This window comes from Eptatretus burgeri, chromosome 9 (assembly GCF_056783735.1).
Source record: "Eptatretus burgeri isolate ZD-2024b chromosome 9, Ebu_testis_v1, whole genome shotgun sequence".
NCBI classification, from domain to species: Eukaryota; Metazoa; Chordata; class Myxini; order Myxiniformes; family Myxinidae; genus Eptatretus; species Eptatretus burgeri.
In genome coordinates this window covers 95552960-95573628 of record NC_140969.1, presented here as the reverse complement: position 1 = coordinate 95573628, position 20669 = coordinate 95552960, and the positions used below count along the sequence as shown (strand labels likewise).

The window sequence follows — 20669 nt, the reverse complement described above, 5'->3', positions numbered from 1 at the left end:
TGTGTACAGCTGTTCTGACACGAGTTTGTTTTTATGTGTGTGTTCAGTCATTAAGTATAACATATCATTCTCTCGACTAACCCCACCTCCACCCCTCACCTTTCTCTCTTTTTTTTTTTCATACCCCGACACACACACACACACACACACACACACACACACACACACACACACACACACACACACACACACACACACACACACACACACACACACACACACACACACACACACACACACACACACACACACACACACACGCCCACACGCTCCTCGCACCCCTCCCGCAGTGTATAGCAATGTTTGGTGAGGCATAGCTCTCCCCACCTCCCCCTCCCCCCACTCTTCCTCGCTCTTCCCCCCTTCCTATCTCTCCCTCCCTCCTGCCTCATCTCTCTCCCCTCCCTCTCTTAACCCCCCCTTTAATACACCCGTCAGTGAAACGACAGGTTGTATTTGCAAGTCTATACTAATAAATGGTTGTGTGTGTGTGTGTGTGTGTGTGTGTGTGTGTGTGTGTGTGTGTGTGTGTGTGTGTGTGTGTGTGTGTGTGTGTGTGTGTGTGTGTGTGTGTGTGTCTCCTCCATAACTCCAAAATCATGAAACCTAGCACCCTGAAACTTTGCATGCATACTAAGGAAACTCCAAGGAAGTGCAAGAGTGAAAATTGGGTGTTTGGGTTAATTAAAACACCCCTTTTGGAGATAATTAAAGGCCTTATCAGGCACATCCTCAGATACCTCGCTCCCTCGACAGGGTCTTAAGGTGCATGCGTCTCCGAGGTAACCTTGCTTTTCCACGCTGGGGTTTCACTTCACCATTTTGTTGGGCCTACTCAACAATGCTGGGAATTTGGATAGGCTGCAATGGTTTATTCACGATGAAGTGCTGAAAATGTTTTTCTTCACTTTCCTCACTCATATCATCGTAAACCTCATCTACATTCCTCCGAATCGCTGTATACTTCTCTTTTGTAAGTGCTATAATTTTCAAATTAGGAGCTTGGAGTGATTTCATGCATTATATGATGCGATTTTCCACGATCTACTCTCACGGACTAATTAAAGTATACAATTGAAATGTAATTTGAGTTTGAAGGATTGGATAATATAATGGGACTGCATAACTCGAAATCTGAAAATGTGAAGAAATCGGCGATGTTTCGTATTTTTGTGAGTGTGTGCCATTACCAATCAGCTTGCTATCGCTTGCCAAGCCAGCCGTTCCTTATCAACCATTTCATTGGAATGCTTAAGCCACATGCCAAGCTCCCTACACTACTGCAGTTGATAGCGGTATAGTTCGTATCCCGATTGGGATGTACAGTCGGCAGTTGCTACAAAGTAGCGGTGCATGGTACATATGGGTAGATTTGGATCTGTAAGGGACTCTCCATGGGTTCGTGTGTGCATGCTTGCATGCCTGGTAATGGGTGCCATGGTGGAAAAGTTTCATCTCGTATCTTATGATGATGATGGGTAGTATGTATGCACGTACATACACACACATATATATATATATATATATATATATATATATATATATATATATATATATATATATAGTACATACATGCATTATTAAAAGAAAAATATTTCTTTACCATTGAAAAAGGTATATACCTATTAAATATCGGTATAGACCGATAAAAATATTGGTATCTCCCCATCGGTTGTAAGTTTTAAAACCTTGTTTTCTTGGATCATTATGAATAACTCATTCTGAGAAGTTTTGAATCCCCTCGACATGCAGCAACTTCTCCAAAGCCTTAAATAATGTTAATAAAATACACAAAAAATCATTTCTTTCCATCCTGACACCCAAACCGACTTGTGAAACGAAAGATCAGCTGAAATGTAACAGTAAAATGGAAACACTGTGGTTCAAGTTTCAGGACGAGAATAGGGTTTCCAAGCTCTACAAAACTGAAAATTTGCCATTTTTGCCATTGAGGCAAAAAAAAAACTTTGCCATTGAGGACAATCTCATGAGAGCAAACAGCAAGTTAACAATTGAGAATCTGCAATGAAGAGATACACACACTTACACATACGTACGTACTATGGTATTGCTTCATTACGAGAAGCCACTAAAGCCTCCATCACCGAGACATTGCACCGACCGGTCGTCCACCGCACCCTGCAATTACACCTCCAGGGGTTATTCCCAGCCGCCGACCTAGCCGAAGCATCGAGTCAGCGACCGTAACGCCGTGGCACAGACGCCCTTTTGTCTCGGCATGGCTGGGCAGCCAATGGTCGTGCACGTTCCTTCAGACAACCCCAGTGTCACTCAACACACAAAGCTTGAGCAGTGATGGAAAAACCGTCAAGGTTCTGGCTTTATGCCAATGGCACGAGGGCCATTCAAAAGGTTGTACAAGCGAGATACTCCTGCTAGTCCCCCAAAGAATAAAAAATGAAAACACACCAACTTTCTCTTACTTACTTTGCAATGTATAAGTATATGTGATTAGAAAAAATTCTTACCAATTATGTACAATGGAAACAAACAGCAAAAAGCCTCGGTGTGACTCAGACTATTGTGAGTATGTTGTTGGTAGAACTTTGTGAACGCCCTACATAATATTTCATCTCTTTTGTCATTGCATCAACAGTGGCATGTCTTTTACTAATCTTTGCTCATTATTAATTTTACATATATTTAATTACATGAGTGGAAGGAACAAGTTTGGATCATGTACATCTATCAACGAAGTTAAAGTTTTTGTAATGTTGGTCGTTCTCAAGCCATCGTAAAGGGTAACTAGTACGGACACAAATGGCACATCAAATGCCAAGCTTGCAAACTCAATCTTACAGCTCCCTAAAGTACATATCTGTACAGACCGTGGCTCCCCCCCCCCACCTAAACATGCACGTGGGGCCAATGTGAGGTCAAAATGAGCCCTCCGGGGTCACCAATACGTCACACGGCCGTAAAAAGACTGACTCTAAATGGCGTTTAGCTTAGTATTTGGCTGGAAACGCCAGTGTACAAAACTATTTAACCTGTACTCGTGCAGATCGACGAGCAAATACAACCAGAGAGGCCTAACAAGATGTTCTCCACTAATAACCAGCCTCGGTGGTTTAATGGTTAGAGTATCCACTCTAAATCTAAGAGGTCGGTGGTTCAAACCACAACCGAGTCATATCAACAACTAAAAGTGGTACGTGTTGCTTCCTCACTTGATGATCAGCATTTAAAATGGACAGAGCACAGATTAACAACCATAGGTTGGAAATAATAGCACAGGCTTTCACGTGCTTAATGGCCTCCTGCATTGAAGTTCCTTGTAAGGCAACTCACGTTAATAATGACCTAAAGGTAAATGTTATGAGGACCACTCATGAGATGCTCACAGTTGTCCAAGTCATGCCAATTTTTTTTTACTCTTTCAATATGTCTATATATCATTAAGAAACATTTATTAATTATATATGAATTGTATGTTTAAAAATAAAAAATGGCGTTTTTGCCTGACGGGCAACTTGCCCGCATTTTACTCTACCATATTCCAAATTTGACTTTCGTCACAACGCAAGGGATCTCCTCTTAAGGTAAATGAACTTGACTGAAAAGGTCGGTGCAGAGCCCCAATACGAACGATGAATTACCCGGAACCTCAAGAACTAACTTCATATCAGAACTGCCACAAAGAATATCTCTCATCTACAGCACACATGAAGCAGTGAGTGTGAAAATCAGTTTTAACTCCATGATCACACGTCATCATGAAGGCTTTCAGGTAAAGAATTGTGGCAGGTGCTTTGAACTGAATCTGGAAACCTGTCGTCAAAAGGTATCGTTTCTCAATCGATGCTCTCGAGGTGTCAATACGTAGGTGCATTTTCTACGCTGAGACTGAGGTCAGCTTGAAGGTAACAAAGAGCAAACTGAACAGATTGTTTTTTTCAAATTATTGTTTCATTGTGGTACCAAGAGACAAATATTTAGACCTATTCCTCCTGGAGAGTGGAATGCTGTTGCGTCAAGGGGGGTTTGCCACTGGGGACGGGTTCTGCTTCAACAGTCGAACACACCCCAAAGACACTCGATAGCATTGATATCTGGAAATGGTTTAAGGAGCATGACATGGACTTCACATCAGCAGAGCAGATGCCACGTTGTTCAAACTGGTCCTGTACAACACAAGCCTGATGGATGACAGCATTAACAACACAAAGCATTCCACGATCGTCTGAATGTGTGAGCAGTCCGAACACTCAAATGCGGTTGGCTCTGATCCAGAGATATCTTTTTGAAAGTAACAGCTTTGAAGTGAGATGGAAGGCCCAAAACTGTGCTGGTTGAACAAGCCACTCCATTATTCTCCAATACCAGCGACCTGAACCGACGTCACGATCCATCGGTTTATGAGGTTACCACCACACGTAGACTCTTTTATTACAGACACAGAAGGAACATCGAGCAAATAAATATGTCGAACGGACAGAGGCTCAGGTCAAACAATTTGACCAATAAGAAGTCTTCAACTCACAGTCCCCAGTTAAAGAATAATGTAGGGTCAGAACTTCAGAGCAGAGGCTTTGTCGGTGCGACAGAAGCGTTGGCTGGACGTGGGTCTTTGGTGGATTTATATTCCCAGTGACACACACTTATTTTGGGATTGAATGTAAACTTGTATTTCTTTGAGCATGAAATATGATTTGTTGGACCTCACAACTCTTTTCTATAGCTTCAGAGTCCAGGTGTGGAGATATGAAATCACAAAGCAGACATATTTATAATAATCACTGTAATTAGTAATTTACCGATATAAAACACAGTGTGTGTTTGTTCATCTGTCTGTCCCCATAAGGATGATTTAAGAAGGGTTTTAAAGGCCAATATTTTAACATGACTGTGTGTTGACTACAGTCTATTTTTCAGGATAAAAAAACTACAAAAACATTTTCCAAAAACAAAAGAGTAATTACATCTCTTCCATAGGAATTGTAGACGGTGATTTGCAAACCAAGCCTCAGTGGCGGTGTACAGAAGCATTTTTTAAAATAACAATAAATACAAGGCACAGGGTGGTGAAATTCGCTGCACATGATGTGCAACATGCGCAGAGTAAAACGAGTGCTCATTTACGTCCGTAGGATGTTTAATAAATAAATAAGATATGAGCACACCTGATGCTCAGGCAATGCTTCAGACTTTGGTACGCTCACGAGGCTGTACCGTGGATACGAAACTTCCCAGGAGATAAAGAAAAAATAGGATCCTATTTGTACATGTTGCGTTTTTAATTAATGCTTTTTCTTCCTACGAAACATCATATCTTCCAGTCTCCTTGAATATTTCAAATAAAATAATTCCAACCCATCATTTTTGACAGGCTTTTATACCAATTGGAAGTAATGCTCTCAAAGATACTGGTTTGCTCCCACAAAAGTAAAGTTTAATCACCTGACCCCTTTTGTGTTTTCTTTTCTTTTTTGTCTAACTAGTTACCTCTGCCAGCAAAGGTGGATGGAGGTTACCTTTTCACCCCTGTCTGTTTGTCTGTGAGCAGGATATCTCAAAAAGTTATGGACGGATTCTGACGAAACTTAGTGGGTGTGTGACACGGACAAATTGATTTGATTTTGGTGAAGATCCAGATCCGGATACTGGAATTTTAAAAGTGATTCTTCACCATTGAGCGATAGGACCAAAATGATAAATAGCACGATATCTCAAAAGGTTATGGACGGATTCGGATGGAACTTGGTGGACAGCTTGGGTTTGTGCCAAGAACAAATGATTCGATTTTCGTGAAGATCTGGATCCAATAATTTTTTAATCTTTACCTCCACCACCGAAGGTACTCAGGTTATGTTTTCATCCCTGTCTGATATCCTGGTCATAGACTGTCTATGACTAGGATATCTCAAAAAGTTATGGACGGATTCGAACAGAACTTGGTGCACAGGTCGGGTGTGTGAAAATAACAAATCGGTTTGATTTTCGTGAAGACCTGGATCTGGATCTGGATAGTGGAATTTCTTCAGTGATTCTTCACTATTGAGTGATTGGGCCAAAAACTATATATTGTAGGATATCTCAAAGAGTTGTGAATGGATTCAGACAGAATTTGGTGGACAGGTTGGGTGTGTGACAAGGCCGAATTGATTTGATCTTGGTGAAGATCAGGATCTGAATCCAGGTATGAGAATTTATTGATATTTAAAAAAAGTTTTTTTCATCATTGAGTGATGGGGACAAAAACGACATACAGCATGATATTTCAAAAAGTTGTGGACAGATAACCAAATTTTGAAGATGAGTTGGGTCGGTGACAAGAGCAAGCCGATTAGATTTTGGTGTGTGACAAGGGCGGATGGTCTAGATTCAGATCTGGCCTATCAGTGGGATACAAAACGTAAACTGTTCAACCTGATGGAGGTATGCCCTCTATCAGGTGCCGTTTTCGTTCACACACATGTCATGTGATGTAAATTGCCATGGTGTGTAAAACACACAAATGCAGTTCCAAGTGTTCATCTCCATTTTTTGTCATTGTACCCTTTTGCATTTTGCCTTGATATTGTTTCATATTTTTCTGCAAAAAAATTCTCTTGGAATTCCAAAGTATTTTATTCTCATTACACTTTGAATTTTTCCAATTGGCAATGCATTATTATAAACATTTTGAAATGCATGTTCCTAATTGGGAAGGATTCATTATTTTTTGTCTCATCAATTCCGTTCATCCAGCTATCTTTACACTGCCTTGACAATTTGGTCCGTGGTTTATTACTTAATTCACTCATTCATTCATTGGTGTGCAGCACATAGAAGCTGGTTGTATCATTGATGTGAGCATTGCTGTGCCGCTAATGCAGTGTCCCCTGTCCATTAAGGCATGCATTTTCAGTTTGTTTGCGGTGCTGGAGATAACTCGCCACTCTTTATGAAAGACACCATGGGACCGGTGCCTGCAGACGGATCCTCCAGCTTAATGTCCTTTCGATGGACGGCGCACACATCGACAAATTGTCCTTTATGGGAAACATTACAACTTCTTATAATCGATATATCAATGATCTTCCAAAAGCTTTACATTGCAACCTTGCATTACATAGGCAATGGCAGCTTGGTTTTTCCTGTTTATCCTCTACCAAAGTATGCTGCAATTTTTTACACAGGCACTAAATGACCCAGCATATCCATCTTCCTCTCCACGAGAAATGTCTTTCTGACAAGCAAGTTCCCTCTTCCTGCCAAACCCCATTCTACACACCACTCCATCTCTCTGCCTTCCTCACCCTTCCTGCCCTCCTTATCTCCCCTGGCTCCATCACACTTCCACCCCAAGTTTTTGTCCCAACATAATACCTCAAAGTTTTGCAAACTTTCCCACCACTAGAAAAAGCAAAGATGTAACAAGCACTGAGAATTTTTTTTTTTTAAATTAAATTTAAGCCAGGCCAACAGGCCAAACCATGCACAGAGAACACACAAGCACAAAGGACATGGTGGAACCGTGTGTAGGTCTAAAAGAAGGATTAAAACAACAAATTGTGTAAAAGAAGGATTCACCACAAACTGCACCTCATCCAGTTGGGTTCTTGCAGGACGTGCAGTATTCCAAAGAGACTGCAATTCCAGTAGTCATCATCATCAAAACTTGGGAATCATTGTGTCCTACGGAGCACACCATCCGAAAAAGGAAAAGTCTTGGATCATTCTTTTGTTCTCATTGTAACTTTTATCGTTGTATAAACCATAATAATAAATGTCAATGTGTGTGTGTGTGTGTGTGTGTGTGTGTGTGTGTGTGTGTGTGTGTGTGTGTGTGTGTGTGTGTGTGTGTGTGTGTGTGTGTGTGTGTGTGTGTGTGTGTGTGTCATTGTATAAACCACACTTTGCATGCAAACAAAGAAAACTCCAAGGAAGTGCAAGAGTGAAAGTTGGGTGTTTGGGTTAATAAAAAACACTCCTTTTGAAGATAATTATTAACACCCTTATTTAATTATATCCTTCATCAGGCGATCCTCGGGCATCTCGCTCTTTGGGGTCGTAAGGCGATTCCTGGGTAACCTTGCTGGGATCTGAAGCCGCCATGTTTTTTGGCCTGCTCAACCATGCCTTAACTTGAAACAGGCCGCAACGATTTCTTAACGATAAAGTTATCTTCGCTTTCCTCACCCATATTATCGAATACCTGTTCATCATAGCTACAAATTACTGTATATACATCGCTTTTGTACATACTAGAGTTTTCAAATTAGGAGGTTGCAGCGATTTCATGCATTATATGATATGATTTCCCACAATCTCCTCCAAGGGCCTAATTAAAGTATATCATCGAAATATTATTTCGGTTTTGAGGAACAGATATCGTCTGGATTAAACAAGTGTCAAAATCTGTTGTGAAATCTGATAATTTAAACAAATAATGAGTCTTATAACTAAGCAGATATACCTATTTACTCCAAGTGAGCGAGGTTATGTTCCCTCCTTCTCCATAAATACACAAGAAAATGTGAAATTTCTAAATCATTAAACTTATCTTTTTGTCCTGTTTGGAGAATTACATTCAGTGAACAAAATTTTAGGAACGTAACGAAATTAACAAGCTTCATTGAGCTTTATGATTTAATGCATTCACTGCTCGACCTGACATGCCCTGTCCCTGAGAGGGTCTGCTTATACATAGCGTCTGCCAGATCCGAGTCCATATTTTCGGAGGTTTTGCGAGGTTTTCTACAGGAAATCAAAGCAAATGTTCAAAAAAAACGGACGTTTTAAAAAAAGTTCTCACGTTTGGTAGATCCCAAACCGATGTACCACGTGACACGTGCACAGACGAGCTGGCAAAATGGGGGATTTTCTGCAATGTTTATTAATGGAAGATTGAAATTTAATGTCTCCAGGGTTGTTCTGCATAAAGCAGCAACTCTTTTGTGGATAAAGTCATTTTATTTCATCAATTCAAATTATTTCACGAACTGCTGCTGCGTGGTGAAGACTGGCTATAAAGTTAAAGGGCTCCTTTATGGTATGCAGTGACAGCCTGGCCAACGCTTCCTTATCAACCATTTATTAAAGTGCTTGTATGAATGCTTAAGCCACTTACCAAGCGCCCATTGTCGACAGCGGTACCGCGCCACGTCATTCGGAGTGAATCGGTCACTCACTGCGGTTGCTTTTTCTGTGCCACATCATTCATAGCAAATTCGTGCTCCGTCACCCTGAGCGAGCGGTTCGTGCTCCGTTACCCTGAGCGAGCAGTTCGTGCTCCGTCACCTTGAGCGAGCGGTTCGTGCTCCGTCACCTTGAGCGAGCGGTTCGTGCTCCGTCACCTTGAGCGAGCGGTTCGTGCTCCGTTACCTTGAGCGAGCGGTTCGTGCTCCGTCACCTTGAGCGAGCGGTTCGTGCTCCGTCACCTTGAGCGAGCGGTTCGTGCTCCGTCACCCTGAGCGAGCGGTTCGTGCTCCGTCACCCTGAGCGAGCGGTTCGTGCTCCGTCACCCTGAGCGAGCGGTTCGGGCTCCGTCACCCTGAGCGAGCGGTTCGTGCTCCGTCACCCTGAGCGAGCGGTTCGTGCTCCGTCACCCTGAGCGAGCGGTTCGTGCTCCGTCACCCTGAGCGAGCGGTTCGTGCTCAGTCACCCTGAGCGAGCGGTTCGTGCTCCGTCACCCTGAGCGAGCGGTTCGTGCTCCGTCACCCTGAGCGAGCGGTTCGTGCTCCGTCACCCTGAGCGAGCGGTTCGTGCTCCGTCACCCTGAGCGAGCGGTTCGTGCTCCATCACCCTGAGCGAGCGGTTCGTGCTCCGTCACCCTGAGCGAGCGGTTCGTGCTCCGTCACCCTGAGCGAGCGGTTCGTGCTCCGTCACCCTGAGCGAGCGGTTCGTGCTCAGTCATCCTGAGTGAGTTGTGAAATAGCACTCGATTTCTGAGCTGTTTGGCGTTTGCTGTATCAACGTGTTTTCAAAATTACCAAGCCCAATTTTTTTTCTACCCCTCACATGCAGCTGTTTATAAAGAATAATGTTTGTAAACATATCCCTGAAATGGCTCTACAAACGCAACGTTATTTCTCGGTAAAAGCTGCTCAAGGTTTTTGTGTTGAATACAGTACGTTCTGTCATTAGCAATCACACTGACTCCAACCTACCAGTTCCAGAAAAATTGCCGATTGTCGGCCAAAGACGTGTGTGTGTGTGTGTGTGTGTGTGTGTGTGTGTGTGTGTGTGTGTGTGTGTGTGTGTGTGTGTGTGTGTGTGTGTGTGTGTGTGTGTGTGTGTGTGTGTGTGTGTGTGTTTATAAAGCATAACATATTCTGTCTACCAACTCCCCTACCCCCATATCTCTCTCTCTCTGTCTTTGTCCCATCCTTGCTCTACCCCCTCCCAGCACCCTCCTCCCACATCTCCTCTCTCTCCCTCTCTCTCTCTCTCTCTGGACGGTGTTTGTATCCGGACGTGTGTGAGCAGGGTTTGTCTCCGGCCATGTCCAAGCTGGGCTCAGGACGCGTCCGGGCGGTATTTATGTCTGGATGGGAGTTTATCTCCAGAACTTGTTTATACGATGACCGGTGGAAAATGGATTTCAAATATTATTTTGTTTCAATCTTCACTGATGCAGAATCATTTTGATGAAATCGTATGAATCGTAATTAACGCTCCACCGCACGTCTGCCTTCCCTTCCTCTCACCTCACACTGTCTTCCCTTCCCTCCACCCCTCCTCACCCCCCTCCCTCCTCTTCCTCTTCACTCTCCCCTGCACCCCTCTCCCTCCTCCCCCCCTCTCCCTCCTCCCCCCTCCCCCTTTTAGTATTACCCTCAGTTTATGTTCAAGTTTCATTGAGAATTGTCAGAAAGAACAAAACCAACACTCATTTTGCCATTGGTTGGGGGTGGTGGAAAAAAAGAAAACCTTTATATTCAAATGAATGCTAACTCCACCTGAATAATCATAAAAAACCATCTTTCACTTCCTAATAACATCACTACCCACATACAATGAACAACGATAAAACACTCTACCTGAACAATCACACAAAAACCATCTTTCACTTCCTAATACAATCACTACCCACATACCGTAAACTAGGATTATAAAAACATTCTACTTGAACAATCACACAAAAACCATCTTTCACTTCCTAATAACAGGTCAGGTCAGGTCAGGTATGGGAGCATGTGCCAGAACAGCGCGTCGCTGCGTCCACTTTCCGCCGGTACTCCAGGGGCCTCCGTCTGGCCATCCCCCAGGCAGATGCCAGGCCCATCCCCATCTCCTTGAGATGGTGGTCAACCTGCTACAACCATGAGGCACGTGGTCGGCCCACTGGCCTCCTCCACTCATGAGACTCCCTCGCTGAGAGAATCTGGTGAGCAGGATCAGCATCAGGAAAACGAGCCACATGTCCATACAGCCGCAACTGACGCTCACAGACTATGCAGGAAACAAATCTCATCCGAGTCTCTCTCAGCAACCGCTCGTTGGACACAAAATCCGACCAGCGATAGCCAAGGATTCTCCGAAGACACCTGGTACCAAAGGAATTAAGTCTCTGTCTCAGATCCTTGGTCAGAGTCCAAGTCTCGCACCCATAGAGCAAGACTGGAAGTACCAAGGACCTCAAGACTCGGACTTTCGTCCTCCCGCACAGGTACCGGCAGCGCCACACCCCATGATCCAGTGAATCCATGACTCCCCAGGCCCGACCCAGACGTCTATTGACCTCTGACTCGCAGCCAGCAGAGACATGAATATCACTGCCAAGGTAAGTGAATCTCTCCACGACCACAACATCCTCACCACAACCAGACACAGACAGGACAGCAGCATCCAAGATGTCACCGAAAGCCTGGATCTTAGTTTTGACCCAAGAAACCCGTAATTCCAGCGGCTCCGACTCTTCATTCAGCACCTCGAGGGCCCCCAAAAGGATGTCTAAAGTCTCCGCAAAGATGACTGCATCGTCTGCAAAATCAAGGTCCGAGATCTTGACATTCCCAAACGATGCACCGCAACTTGATCTCTCCGACATCCTCCCTAAAATCCAGTTCATACAAGTGCTGAAAAGTGTGGGGGCAAGTACACATCCCTGACGAACTCCAGTAACAACTGGAAATAAGTCAGAGGTGGTACCACCACACTTCACAGCACTCTCAGTACCAGAGTAGAGTTCAGACATCAGATCGATCAGTTTTGGTGGCATCCCACGAAGACCAAGAATCCTCCAGAGGACATCCCGATTCACTGAATCGAACGCTTTACAGAGATCAACATAGGCTGCAAGCAGCCCCTGCCGAAACTCTCGTCTGCGTTCGGTGAGGACACGAAGGGCAAGGATACGGTCAATCGTTGACCTCTTTGGTGTAAAGCCTGACTGCTCTGGACGCTGGTGCTCAAGCAGATGGTGGCGAACCCTATCGAGAATTATCCGAGCAAAGACCTTGCCCGGCACTGAGAGCAGCGTCACCCCTCGGTAGTTGTTGCAGTCTTGGCGATCACCCTTCCCTTTCCAGAGAGGGACAACAAGGCCCCTCTTCCAGTCAGTTGGGATGATGCCTGTGTTCCAGGCAGAGCACAAAACTGCATGCAACAACACGAGTGCAGCATTTCCACCAGCCTTGAGAAGTTCGGCATGGATGCCACAGATCCCTGGAGCTTTGCCCCGTTTCAACTGGTTCACCGCAGCCCGTGTTTCCACAAGCGAAGGTGGACCACAGTTGATTCGTGGGTCAGCAACAGGGATTGTAACACCCTTGACGTCCAACTCAACAGCTGGGGGATCAGCCTTGTACAACCGATCAAAGTAACCAGCCCAGCGGGCCTTCACTTCAGACTCCTCTGTCAAGAGCCTACCACTCTCTGCTCGAACTGCAGTGCTCCGAGGGATGGGCTTGGATGAACGTAATGCGCGAATTCCCCTGTAAGCGGGACGAGAATCACCTGTCCACAGGTGATGCTCTACCCCCTCACAGATTCCACGCACATAGGCCTCCTTGTCCACCCTCAGTGCACGTACAGTTTTACGCCTCAGCTCCCTGAACAGCTCAGCTCTGCCATTCAACCTGGCCCTGCGACTCTGGTCTCTGGTATCCAGTGTCCCTTGAGAGACAAAATTCTTCTTTGCCCTGCGGTGAGCTCCAAGGCATCCACCGGCAACATCAAGGACGGTGGTCTTGAAGGCGCTCCACAACTCTTCAGGACCCCCCAAAGCACCCAGACCCCCCAAGTGTCCACTCAGCCTGTTCGCAAACTCCTCAGCGACTCTCTCATCCCTGAGCTTGGCAACATCCAGCCTAGGCTGGGATGGTACCATTCTCCAGGATTTAAGGTGCAGCTTTAAAGTTGCGACAACAAGCCTGTGGTCAGTATTGAGGAACTGAGCACTCCGGTAGACCCTGCAGTTCTGGATCATCCTCCAACGACCGTCAATGAGGACATGCTCAATCTCCTTTGCCACACCGCCAGCGTTGGAATACCAAGTCCAGCGATGAGCTTGTGGGCGCTGAAACCATGAACCAGCCACCCTAAGTCCATGACTTCTTGCAAAGTCAAGGAACTTAGTGCTATTCTGGTTCATAGTTCCTGACCCATGGGGACCAACACACACCTCATAACCATCCCTATCAGTTCCAGTTGATGCATTGAAATCCCCCAAGACTAGAAGTGTATCTCGTCTGGGGCACTGATCAACCACAGACTTGAGCGTGGCGTAGAATGCATCCTTCATGGTGAGATCACTCGCCTCAGTCAGAGCATAAACAGAGACCAGGGAAATGACACCTAAGGAGTGACGAATCCTTAATCTCATTATACGCTCGTTGACCGGTGTTACCTCAATTATCATTGGGGTCAGCTTATTGGACACAGCTACAGCAACTCCTTGGTTATGGTAACCATCAAAGCGACCAGACCAATAGTAGGTGTAACCACCCACCATTATCTCGCCGCAATCCGGTCTCCGAACCTCAGAGAGAGCTGCAATCCCGATGTCCAAACGCTTAAGCTCAGATGATAACAGAGACAGGTGATCATCCTCTCTTAGGGATAGGACATTCCAGGCACCCACCCGAAGGGACCGCCTCAGGTTAACCCAAGGAGACCGCCGTCTGGTGGACGACACCTCAGCAGCACTCCGACACACTCTCCCGCAATCTGACCCAGGGATGTTACCCCGTGGTTTCCCTCCTATCAAAGATTGGGGGTCCCGAAGGCTTTGCCCCAATCCCCTCATCCAGTGAGCTGCCCTGCGAAGGGAAGCTGCACAGGAGGTACTCCCACGGAGTGGGTTTTCAGATTTTTTTGCGTTTTGCGGAATGAAGGGTTTTACGGTGGCCGGAGTGCAAATCCTGCCACCAACCTCCTAATAAGAAGTAACCCAACTGCAGGAGGACGTCTGCAGACACAGTTGGGCACTAGATATGGATGGCCGTTGGCTCACAAGGAGCTCCTCCGCCCAAACCCTAACCCTAACCCTAACAAACCCTAACAAACAAACTACCTATATACCATGAACTCAGATTATAAAAACACTCGACCTGAACAATCATACAAAAATCATCTTTCACTTCCTAATAACATCACTACCCACATACCATGAACTGGGATTATAAAAACACTCGACCTGAACAATCATACAAAAATCTTTTTTCACTTCCTAATAACATCACGACCCACGTAGGATGAACTCAGATTATAAAAACACTCTACCTGAACAATCATACAAAAATTATCTTTCATTTCCTAATAACATCACTACCTATATACCATGAACTCAGATTATAAAAACACTCTACCTGAACAATCATACAAAAACCATCTTTCACTTCCTAATAACATCACTACCCACATGCCATGAACTCGGATTATAAAAACACTCCACCAGAACAATCATACAAAAACCATCTTTCATTTCCTAATAACATCACTACCCACATACCGTAAACTAGGATTATAAAAACACTCCACCTGAACAATCATACAAAAACCATCTTTCACTTCCTAATAACATCACTACCTATATACCGTGAACAAGGATTATAAAAACACTCCACCAGAACAATCATACAAAAACCATCTTTCACTTCCTAATAACATCACTACCTATATACCGTGAACAAGGATTATAAAAACACTCTACCTGAACAATCATACAAAAACCATCTTTCACTTCCTAATAACATCACTACCCACATACCGTAAACTAGGATTATAAAAACACTCTACCTGAACAATCATAGAAAAACCATCTTTCACTTCCTAATAACATCACTACCTATATACCGTGAACAAGGATTATAAAAACACTCCACCTGAACAATCATACAAAAACCATCTTTCATTTCCTAATAACATCACTACCCACATACCGTAAACTAGGATTATAAAAACACTCCACCTGAACAATCATACAAAAACCATCTTTCACTTCCTAATAACATCACTACCTATATACCGTGAACAAGGATTATAAAAACACTCTACCTGAACAATCATACAAAAACCATCTTTCACTTCCTAATAACATCACTACCTATATACCGTGAACAAGGATTATAAAAACACTCCACCTGAACAATCATACAAAAACCATCTTTCACTTCCTAATAACATCACTACCTATATACCGTGAACAAGGATTATAAAAACACTCTACCTGAACAATGATACACCTGTTGTGGCAATTAGCAAACTCGGTGTGTTATCAAAAGTAGTATTTTCACGTGGTGTGGTGAAACATGGTGAGTGGTGAACTATTACCTATTAGAAGGGTCGTGTTCTACCAGGTCTGTGCGGTCGTGTTCAATCACCGTAGTCACAGCACATTGACCTGTTCGGTTCCTTTGCAGGAACGCATCCCGATGATCGAGGATTCTTGGTTTGGGTTTTACCTCCGCGTTCCCTGGGAAGCCAAGGGGAGGAGAATTAGGGGATGGGGAATGGGGTGGGGGGGAGTTGTGGAGGAGGATGGGGTGCAGTGGGTGGAGCGACTGGGTCCATGGTGCATTGAAAGGTGCGTCGATTGATGGAAGAGAATGAAGGTGGACTGAGTGTGTGAGTGGGAGGAAATGGGGTTGGGGTTGGGGGAAGTGTTAGTTTTCGGGTGGGAATAGGATTGTGTTGGGGGATTGTTGATGGGTGGATGGGAGATGTGATGGCATATCTGTGGTGTTGACGAGATGTAACGGGACAGTATGGGATTGGATGGTTGGGTATAGTGGAGGGGTTGATTTGAGGGTGGGAATGGGGGTTAGCGTGGAGGGGTTTTTTTGAAGGTGGGAATGGGGGGTTAGCGTGGAGGGGGTTTATTTGAGGGTGGGAATGGGGGGTTAGCGTGGAGGGGATTGATTTGAAGGTGGGAATGGGGGTTAGCGTGGAGGGGGTTGATTTGAAGGTGGGAATGGGGGGTTAGCGTGGAGGGGTTGATTTGAAGGTGGGAATGGGGGTTAGCATGGAGGGGGTTGATTTGAAGGTGGGAATGGGGGGTTAGCGTGGAGGGGGTTGATTTGAAGGTGGGAATTGGGGGTTAGTGTGGAGGGGTTGATTTGAAGGTGGGAATGGGGCGTTAGCATGGAGGGGGTTGATTTGAGGGTAGGAATGGGAAGTTAGCGTGGAGGGGTTGATTTGAGGGGAGGAATGGGAAGTTAGCATGGAGGGGTTGATTTGAAGGTAGGAATGGGGGGGTTAGCATGGAAGGGGTTGATTTGAAGGTGGAAATGGGGAGTTAGCGTGGAGGGGGTTGATTTGAGGGTGGGAATGGGGAGTTCGCGTGGAGGGGGTTGATTTGAGGGTGGGAATGGGAAGTTAGCGTGGAGGGGGTTGATTTGAAGGTGGGAATGGGGGTTAGCGTGGAGGGGTTGATTTGAGGGCGGGGGTGGGAATGAGGGGTTAGCGTGGAGGGGTTGATTTGAAGGTGGGAATGGGGGTTAGCATGGAGGGGTTGATTTGAAGGTGGGAATGGGGAGTTAGTGTAGATGAGGTTGATTTGAAGGTGGGAATGGGGAGTTAGTGTAGATGAGGTTGATTTGAAGGTGGGAATGGGGAGTTAGTGTAGATGAGGTTGATTTGAAGGTGGGAATGGGGAGTTGGCGTGAAGGGGATTGATTTGAGGGTGGGAATGGGGAGTTAGCATGGAGGGGGTTGATTTGAGGGTGGGAATGGGGAGTTAGTATGGAGGGGGTTGATTTGAGGGTGGGAATGGGGAGTTAGCATGGAGGGGGTTGATTTGAAGGTGGGGGGTGGGAAGTTAGTGTGGAGGGGGTTGATTTGAAGGTGGGGGGTGGGGAGTTAGTGTGGAGGGGGTGATTTGAAGGTGGGAATGGGGGTTAGCATGGAGGGGTTGATTTGAAGGTGGGTGGTGGGGAGTTTTCGTGGAGGGTTGATTTGAGGGTGGGAATGGGGGGTTAGCGTGGAGGGGTTGATTTGAGGGTGGGGGCGGGAATGGGGGTTAGCGTGGAGGGGTTGATTTGAGGGCGGAGTGGGAATGGGGGGTTAGCGTGGAGGGGTTGATTTGAAGGTGGGGGGTGGGATGGATGAGCATGGTGAGGGGATAGTTAGTGGGGGAGAGATGGGGTGGAGCGTTGTCGTGGATGGGGGTTGATTTTAAGGTTTTGGTACGGGTTGAGTGGGGGTGAGGGTTGGGTGGGTTGTGGTCAGGTTAGGGTGATGTGACGACCATATGAACAAAAAGCTCCCGGAAAACGGTCAAACATTCTCCTGCTGAAGTACACCGAGTGGATGTCTCGGCACGATTCGTAACCGCGTTTCGTACACCACCACACGCACGTACTCCCGATACCATTTTAATTCCCAACGGTATCCGAACTCTTGAGTCCACACCTATTCGGAGTCCGCAGAGCGCGCACAATGCCGGCTTTTCCCAGCGTGAGCCGGCGCGCGCAGCTGAGGTACTCACGTGAGGGGCGCGCGAGGTGCTCACGGGAGGCTCAGGGTGACGCGCGAGGTGCTCACGGGAGGCTCGGGGTGACGCGCGAACCGAAGAGCCGCAGCCTGTGACCCGCGACTACCGCGCCGGCCGGTTGGTCGGACGAGCGGTGAGCCGAGGCCCCGGCGGCAGGTATTACCGGGCAGCGATCCCATTCGCGGGACAAATTCGATTCATTCGTTATTCATTCTCTTTCTTCCAGCCCTTCGCGACTCGATGTGTGCCACTCATTCGTTCATTGTGAGCGCGGCTTGAGTGTAACCCGTCGTGATTACAAAGCGAGCCGATGGAGGTGTCGTGTCGGTGAGGGTGAGGGTGAGGGAAAGGGAAACATTAACGACATTAAATAATATTTATATCTCACATCGATGAAAGACAATAATTTGCTTTTCTTTACCTGCGAACAGTTCACGGAACTCTGAGGTAATATATATTAAATTGCGATGAAACTTTCACCACAACGTCATGAAAGGTAAATCTGTGGTGACTCACCAATAGATTTCATTCATTCAATTTTCGCCCTTTTGCAAAGTTCCCCCTTTATACCCGAACACCCCCTCCTGACAGACCCAAGCCCTCACGCTCTGATCCACTCGACACCTGCGAACACAGTTGGGACGTTATTTGACGATGACGTCACACTGGAAGCTGATTGTTTCGTTTTAACAATCAGGATTTTCTCACCGAACAAACAGCTCTTCGCGAGGGTTTTAGAGTGCTGCGAACACTGCACTTCAGTATCGAGGAATTAACGTGGAATACACAACGGTCCTGCACACTCCGCTGGAGCTCTCATTTCTGGCTAAATGTCCTTTTGTCCTGGAATTCCTGGCACGAGGCTCCACCTCCTCTTTCCATCAATTTGGTGTGTGTGTGTGTGTGTGTGTGTGTGTGTGTGTGTGTGTGTGTGTGTGTGTGTGTGTGTGTGTGTGTGTGTGTGTGTGTGTGTGTGTGTGTGTGTGTGTGTGTGTGTGTGTGTGTGTGTGTGTGTGTTACCTTTTCGGTGTTGGATGAAAAAGCTGAAATTTTGCATTCCGCTGCAACGCGAAGCCAATATCCCAGGAAAAACTAGAACGGCACTCAGTAGAGCACTTACCTCCACCAAGCTGAATAGTTTACGTTTTATATCCACTGATCGGCTGGATCTGGATCCGGATCTTCACCAAAATCGAATCATTTCATCCTTGTCACGCACACACAACCTGTCCACCAATTTTCGTCCGAATCTGTCTGCAACGTTTTGAGATATCCTGTTCACAGACAGACAGACAAGCAAGAAAGATGTCATCCAGCGCATGAGAGTTGCAACATCCCCAAAACAAATATTTGACCTTAAAAAATAAATTGGTGGTTGAATTCGGTGACTTGATTCGCAAATCCTCTTCAAATTTCAAATAAATCGGAAGAAAATTGAGGATTTTAGAAACTTGATCTTCGTTGTTGACCTTTGACCTGTGTTGACCTTTGTTGACCTCAAAATCAATAGGCTTCTTGCGTATGAGCAACTCCACCATTTGGTGAAGTTTCGTGAAGATCGGTCTAAAATTGTGACCTGCATGCGATTGACAGACAGACAGACAGACAACCAGACAAACACACAGAATCACACACAGACCAACCAACATTCTTGAGAATCTTCAATTTCACAAGTTACAGACAAACAGACAAGAAGAAGACCTCATGCTGAGCACGATACTTGCAAAATGCATGAAACAAATTTGACCTCAAAAATAATTGGTGGTTAAATTAATTGACCTGAAATATAAATCCTCTTCAAATTTCAAGTTAATCGGAAGAAAATTGAGGATTTTAGAAATACCCTCTTACTTGTTGACCTTGGGCCTATGTTGACCTTTTGGTCTAGGTTGACCTCAAAAATAACTGGCTAGTTGAATTTATTGACCTGAAATATCAATCCTCTTCAAATTTCAAGTCAATCGGATGAAAATTGAGGATTTTAGAAATATCCCCTTCGTTGTTGATCAGTCATATAAACACCATGCACCTGGAGATGCCTGGAATGTCAAGCGATGTCTGAATTGGAGAAATGAACATTAATTTTTTTTAGCAGTTGGAACTATTTCTGAAGTCAGTAAAGAAGTTTAAATTTTGAAATTTGGCTGAGATTAAGAGATTCTCGAGGTTATAGCATGTGCGGATATGAAATAAAGCCACAAATGCTGGTGTGTCCAGGCGTTTATAAGCATTGTATCCAGTGATTCTGAGGCATGATGATCAGGCAATCGATGATATAAGTGAGGAAAGTGAAAAATAAAAAATTATCGTTAAGAAATCATTGCAGCCTATTCCAAGTTAAAGCACTGTTGAGCAGGCCAAAAAACATGGTGGCTTAAGACTCCAGAGGGCTGACAAAGATGGTGCTCCGCTATCAGGGTAAGGCTTATTTTGGTTTTTAGTGATGAGCACCTCCTAAATTATCTTCAAAAGGGGTGTTTTAATGAACTCAAACACCCAATTTTCATTCATGCATTACCTTGGAGTTCCCTTCGTATACATGTAAAGTTGCATGCCGCTATGTTTCATGATTTGGTGGTAAAAACGATTCACAATGACGGGTTTCCTTACTCATTGCTCTGCAGTCTGCATTCAACCCCTTCATTTGTCATCTCATTGACCTCATTTCATCTATCTATAATTCCAGCAATCTGTGTGTGTGTGTCTGTGTGTGTGTGTGTCTGTGTGTGTGTGTGTCTGTGTGTCTGTGTGTGTCTGTGTGTGTCTGTGTGTGTCTGTGTGTGTG

General features: G+C 45.3%; 1 protein-coding gene across 8 annotated transcripts in view; it reads right to left on the bottom strand.

Moving 5' to 3' along the window:
- Nucleotides 1-18727, bottom strand: part of LOC147020680 (hyaluronidase-2-like) — a 65969-nt gene extending 47242 nt beyond the window's left edge. For 2 of the 8 annotated variants that reach the window (XM_085896209.1, XM_085896207.1), the window contains exons 1-3: nt 17879-18126; nt 15724-15865; nt 7549-7641 (exon numbers count right to left, since the gene is read on the bottom strand). The gene's annotated coding sequence lies outside the window, so the exon portion shown is untranslated. The other 6 variants (XM_085896211.1, XM_085896212.1, XM_085896210.1 and 3 more) reach the window with 6 other exon arrangements.
- Nucleotides 18728-20669: the final 1942 nt, after the last annotated feature.